The sequence below is a fragment of the Hyla sarda genome, chromosome 9 (assembly GCF_029499605.1).
Source record: "Hyla sarda isolate aHylSar1 chromosome 9, aHylSar1.hap1, whole genome shotgun sequence".
Taxonomy (NCBI): Eukaryota; Metazoa; Chordata; class Amphibia; order Anura; family Hylidae; genus Hyla; species Hyla sarda.
In genome coordinates, this window is record NC_079197.1 from 19,982,265 (window position 1) to 19,989,178 (window position 6,914).

At 49.7% G+C, this 6,914-nt stretch overlaps 1 protein-coding gene across 1 annotated transcript in view; it reads right to left on the reverse strand.

Moving 5' to 3' along the window:
- The window catches only part of SARDH (sarcosine dehydrogenase), a gene marked incomplete in the record, with an annotated part of 58,648 nt that extends 54,489 nt beyond the window's left edge, over positions 1–4,159 (reverse strand). The window contains 1 exon segment of the mRNA XM_056539862.1: positions 3,869–4,159.
- Between the last annotated feature and the right edge of the window lie 2,755 nt (positions 4,160–6,914).

Genomic DNA, 6,914 nt, shown 5'->3' on the forward strand with positions numbered 1-6,914 from the left:
TTGGCGTTTCTCTTCCATAGAAGTCTACGGGAGCAATAAAAACACCATTTGGGTTTAGCATGAAGGGTTTTTTTTTTGGTAGTTTTTTTTATCCCCATTTCTTCAATAGAGATCCTTGAGTCACATGATGAAAAAAATCACATGGCTTGTCAGGATAAAAATACGAGGAGGGGGAGGAAGAGAATAAAACGCAGTAGAAAAGTTGACCAATTGCCCATAACAACCAATCAGAACACTTCTCTCATTTTCAAAAAGGCCACTGAAAAATGAAAGGAGTAATCTGATTGGTTGCTATGGGCAACCGGACGACTTTTCCTCTGCACAGGTTTTGATAAAATAATCCAGCCCCTTCTGGTTTACTATATAATGCACAATAAGACAATCATACAGATCATATAACATTGTGTGATCAATAAATCAAGAAATGTAGCAGCATTCACAGGAAGCGTCAGACCTGGGGGCGCATGACTGTAGCGCCCCCTTCAGTAGGGGCATATCACTACTCCCTGTATGACTGTAGCGCCCCCTTCAGTAGGGGCATATCACTACTCCCTGTATGACTGTAGCGCCCCCTTCAGTAGGGGCATATCACTACTCCCTGTATGGCTGTAGCGCCCCCTTCAGTAGGGGCATATCACTACTCCCTGTATGACTGTAGCGCCCCCTTCAGTAGGGGCATATCACTACTCCCTGTATGACTGTAGCGCCCCCTTCAGTAGGGGGCATATCTCTACTCCCTGTATGACTGTAGCGCCCCCTTCAGTAGGGGCATATCACTACTCCCTGTATGACTGTAGCGCCCCCTTCAGTAGGGGGCATATCACTACTCCCTGTATGACTGTAGCGCCCCCTTCAGTAGGGGCATATCACTACTCCCTGTATGACTGTAGCGCCCCCTTCAGTAGGGGGCATATCACTACTCCCTGTATGACTGTAGCGCCCCCTTCAGTAGGGGCATATCACTACTCCCTGTATGACTGTAGCGCCCCCTTCAGTAGGGGCATATCACTACTCCCTGTATGACTGTAGCGCCCCCTTCAGTAGGGGGCATATCTCTACTCCCTGTATGACTGTAGCGCCCCCTTCAGTAGGGGGCATATCTCTACTCCCTGTATGACTGTGCCAGTCACACATAAGGCCTGTTCACACCCTAATGCAGTGTTGTCCATTCAGTGTGCCTCCAGCTGTTGCAAAACTACAACTCCCAGCATGCCAGGACAGCCATTAGCTCCCCCTTCAGTAGTGGCATATCACTACTCCCTGTGTGACTGCGCTGGTCACACATAATGCCCACTTATACCCTAATGCAGCATTCTCCAACCAGCGTGCCTGCAGCTGTTGCAAAACTACAACTGCCAGCATGCCCAGACAGCCAATGGCTGTCTGGGGGGGGGGGGGGGGGTCACTGGCAGTAGCGCAACTCCCAGCATGCCCAGACAGTAGCGCCGCCTTCACTTAGTAGAATATCGCTACTCCCTGTGTAACTGTGCCGGTCACACATAAGGCCTGCTCATACCCTAATGCATGGTTCTCCAACCAGCGTGCCTGCAGCTGTTGCAAAACTACAACTCCCAGCAAGCCCAGACAGCCAATGCTATCTGTGGGAGCATGACTGTAGCGCCCCCTTCAGTAGTGGCATATCACTACCCCCTGTGTGACTGGGTCGGTCACACATAAGGCCTGTTCACACCCTAATGCAGCGTTCTCCTACCAGCATGCTTCCAGCTGTTGCAAAACTACAACTCCCAGCAAGCCTGGACAGCCAATGGCCGTCTGGGGGTGCATGACAGTAGCGCCACCTTCAGTAGTAGAATATTATTACTCCCTGTGTAACTGCGCTGGTCACACATAAGGCCTGCTCACACCCTAATGCAGCATTCTCCAACCAGCGTGCCTGCAGCTGTTCAATAACTACAACTCCCAGGATGCCTGGACAGCCAATGGCTATCTGGGGGAGCATGACTGTAGCGCCCCCTTCAGTAGTGGCATATCACTACCCCCTGTGTGATTGCCCCGGTCACACATAAGGCCTGTTCACATCCTAATGCAACGTTTTCCAACCAGGGTGCCTCCAGCTGTTGCAAAACTACAACTCCCAGCAAGCCTGGAAAACCAATGACTATCTGGGGGTGAATGACAGCAGCGCCCCCTTTAGTAGTGGCATATCACTACTCTGTGTGACTGCGTTGGCCCCACATAAGGCCTGCTCACACCCTAATGCAGCGTTTTCCAACCAGCGTGCCTCCAGCTGTTGCAAAACCACAACTCCCAGCATGCCCAGACAGTGATGCCGCCTTCAGTTAGTAGAATATCGCTACTCCCTGTGTAACTGTGCCGGTCACACATAAGGCCTGCTCATACTCTAATGCATGGTTCTCCAACCAGCGTGCCTGCAGCTGTTGCAAAACTACAACTCCCAGCAAGCCCAGACAGCCAATGGCTATCTGTGGGAGCATGACTGTAGAGCCCCCTTCAGTAGTGGCATATCACTACCCCCTGTCTGACTGCATCGGTCACACATAAGGCCTGTTCACACACTAATGCAGCGTTCTCCTACCAGCATGCCTCCAGCTGTTGCAAAACTACAACTCCCAGCAAGCCCAGACAGCCGAAGGCTGAGGGTGAATGACAGTAGCGCCCCCTTCAGTAGTAGCATATCACTACTCCCTGTGTAACTGCGTTGGTCACACATAAGGCCTGCTCATACCCTAATGCATGTTTCTCCAACCAGCGTGCCTGCAGCTGTTGCAAAACTACAACTCCCAGCAAGCACAGACAGCCAATGGCAATGTGTGGGAGCATGACTGTAGCGCCCCCTTCAGTAGTGGCATATCACTACCCCCTATGTGATTGCGCCGGTCACACATAAGGCCTGTTCACCCCCTAATTCAATGTTTGCCAACCAGCATGCCTCCAGCTGTTGCAAAACTACAACTCCCAGCAAGCCCAGACAACCAATGGCTATCTGGGGGTGCATGACAATAGCGCCGCCTTCAGTAGTAGAATATCACTACACCCTGTGTCTGGTCACAAATAAGGCCTGCTGATACCCTAATGCATGGTTCTCCAACCAGTGTGCCTGCAGCTGTTGCAAAACTACAACTCTCAGCAAGCCTGGAAAACCAATGGCTGTCTGGGGGTGAATGACAGTAGCGCCCCCTTTAGTAGTGGCATATCACTACTCTGTGTGACTGTGCTGGTCACACATAAGGCCTGCTCACACCCTAATGCAGCATTCTCCAACCAGTGTGCCTCCAGCTGTTGCAAAACCACAACTCCCAGCATGCCCAGACAGTGGCGCCGCCTTCAGTTAGTAGAATATCGCTACTCTCTGCGTAACTCACACATAAGGCCTGCTCATACCCTAATGCATGGTTCACCAACCAGCGTGCCTGCAGCTGTTGCAAAACTACAACTCCCAGCATGCCCGGACAGCCAACGGCTGTCCGGGCATGCTGGGAGTTGTAGTTTTGCAACAGCTGGAGGCACACGGCTTGTAAAAAAAAAAAAAAACACTATCCCTATGATACAATAACCCACGACTACATGGCAAGAAAATTATACCGGACCAGCTCTGCTATGCAGCATAATGCTCTCCCCATATTAATGTCTTAGAGCCCCCCCCCAACAGGATCCTAAACTTGCAGCTGTTGCACCGGACAGACAGGAAACAGTCTTACGTGTTTCGGGGTCAGAGCTGCACCAGAAATGAACTTTATTTCCTAACTTTTATCCAGCACAGAGTTCCCCCCCAGCACGAGGCGGCGTTCCCAGGGAGACACTAGTGCACACTTGGCCCGCTGGAGCTATATCCCATTAATGATCGGGGGCTCTTATAGTCCATGTCCTCAGCCTGGGGTTCACGTACCGTCTGAGCTGACAGCAGCTGGCGGCCCACGACCAAAAGCGGGGACTTGGATGCGGTTCTGATTGGTCTACGTGGACTTTCCCACCGCTCCTTCCTGCGAAGGGTTAAACCGGGTCTCCTCCCTTTGAAAGCAGTCAATAAACAGCGTGCACTGCAGAAAGCATGGCCGCCGCCCGTGCACTCAAACACATGGGAGCCGAGAGTCTGAGCCCTACCGGTCGGATGGTCCTGCTTTCTTTTCTTTCTTTTTTTTCTCACGTAAAATAAGGCGTGACCATTGTGCAATGAGGTTCTTTTTATATAACTGTTTATTTATTTATTTATTTATTTACAAAAAAAACATTAAAAATAAATAAATAAATAACATTCACATTTTCACATAAATGCACAATAAGAGGGGAAAATAAGAAAATAAATAATAACACTAAATTAAATAAGGGATACAAAAGCAAAAACAATAATCCTGATACGTGTCTCAACCTATTTTGGAAATACAGTGGTCCCTCAACATACGATGGTAATCCGTTCCAAATGGACCATTGTTTGTTGAAACCATCGTATGTTGAGGGATCCGTGCAATGTAAAGTATAGGACAGTGGTCTACAACCTGCGGACCTCCAGATGTTGCAAAACTACAACTCCCAGCATGCCCGGACAGCCAACGGCTGTCCGGGCATGCTGGGAGTTGTAGTTTTGCAACAGCTGGAGGCACACTGGTTGGGAAACACTAGGCTAGACCAATGTTTCCCACCTTATGTGCCTCCAGCTGTTGCAATGTAAAGTGTAGGACAGTGGTCTACAACCTGCGGACCTCCAGATGTTGCAAAACTACAACTCCCAGCATGCCCGGACAGCCGTTGGCTGTCCGGGCATGCTGGGAGTTGTAGTTTTGCAACATCTGGAGGTCCGCAGGTTGTAGACCATTGGTAGAGAAAGTTGTACTCACGTGTCCCCGCCGCTCCGAGCCGTCACTGCTTGTGACTGCTGCCCTGGATGTCGCCGACGCTCCGGTAAGGCCTCTGCTTCCCCGGGATCCGCGCTCTCTGACGCCGCCATCACATCGCTACGCACGACGCTCCTATTGGATGACGGGACGGCGTGCGCAGCGACGTGATGACGACGATGGAGAGCGCCGACGATGCAGGGATCCCGAAGAGGACGCGCCGGAGCCCGGAGGACAGGTAAGTGATCGTCAGCGGACCACACGGGGCACCGTAAACAGCTATCCGGTGGCAGCTGAAGCAGTCTGCGCTGCCGGATAGCCCTTTATGTGATGGCCCCGACATACAAAAGCATCGTATGTTGATGCTGCCTCTGAGAGACCATCGCATGTTGAAATGATTGTATGTCGGGGCCATCATAGGTCGAGGGGTCACTGTAGTTGTACTAGAAGGAACTTGGGGTGGCGTCAATTCTGCTGCACCTTCTATTGTGATAGGTTGGTATTGTGCTGCTCTCTATATAAGGGGAGATTTATCAAAACCTGTGCAGAGGCAAAGTTGCCCATAGCAACCAATCAGCTTTCTTCTTACTTTCTTAACAAGGCCTCTGCAAAATGAAAGAAGCGATCTGATTGGTTGCTATAGGCAACTGGGCAACTTTTCCTCTGCACTGGATTTGATAAATCTCCCCTTATGTATCTACAAAACAGATGTTTGTTTAATCATATTACATTGACTTTTCTGCCTTTTGTATCTTATGTTCCCAATTCCAAGTGTTGGCAGGCAGTGACGCCCTTTTTGTCGTATACCCCCCCCCCCCCCCCTGTGTCCATTCTCCTCAATTGTTGATGTTTTGTTTTTAATGAAAAACAATAAACTGTTTATATTTTTATATTGAATGACTCAACTTTTCTTGTGGTTTATACTCAGGGCCAGATTAAGGCTGCCTGGAAGACGGAGCACTTCATTATAATGCCCCCCCCCCCGACAGTTCCCCCACATTAGGTGTAGTATAGTTCCCCCACATTAGGTTGGCCATTATAGTTCCCCCACATTAGGTGCAGTACAGTTCCTCCGCATTAGGTTGTAGTTCCCCCCACATTAGGTGCTGTATAGTTCCCCCGCATTAGGTGCAATACAGTTCCCCCACATTAGGTGCAATACAGTTCCCCCGCATTAGGTGCAATACAGTTCCCCCACATTAGGTGCAGTATAGTTCCCCCACATTAGGTGCAGTATAGTTCCCCCACATTAGGTGCTGTATAGTTCCCCCACATTAGGTGCAGTATAGTTCCCCCACATTAGGTGCAGTATAGTTCCCCCACATTAGGTGCTGTATAGTTCCCCACATTAGGTGCTGTATAGTTCCCCTGCATTAGGTGCAGTATAGTTCCCCCACATTAGGTGCAGTATAGTTCGCCCCACATTAGGTGCAGTATAGTTCCCCCACATTAGGTACTGTGTAGTTGCCCACATTAGGTGCAGTATATTTCCCCCACATTAGGTGCAGTGTAGCTCCCCACATTAGGTGTTGTATAGTTCCCCACATTAGGTGCAGTATATTTCCCCACATTAGCTGCAGTATAGTTCCCCCACATTAGGTGCTGTATAGTTGTCCACATTAGGTGCAGTATAGTTCCCCCACATTAGGTGCTGTATAGTTTTCCACATTAGGTGCAGTATATTTTCCCACATTAGCTGCAATATAGTTCCCCTACATTAGGTGCAGTATAGTTCCCCACATTAGGTGCAGTATAGCTCCCCACATTAGGTGCAGTATAGTTCCCCCACATTAGCTGCAGTATAGTTCCCCCACATTAGCTGCAGTATTTTTCCCCACATTAGGTGCAGTACAGTTCCCCCACATTAGGTGCAGTACAGTTCCCCACATTAGGTTGGCAGTATAGTTCCCCACATTAGGTGCAGTACAGTTCCCCCACATTAGGTGCAGTACAGTTCCCCACATTAGGTTGGCAGTATAGTTCCCCACATTAGGTGCAGTAATAGTTCCCCCACATTAGGTGTAGTATATTTCCCCACATTAGCTGCAGTATAGTTCCCCACATTAGGTGCAGTATATTTCCCCACATTAGCTGCAGTATAGT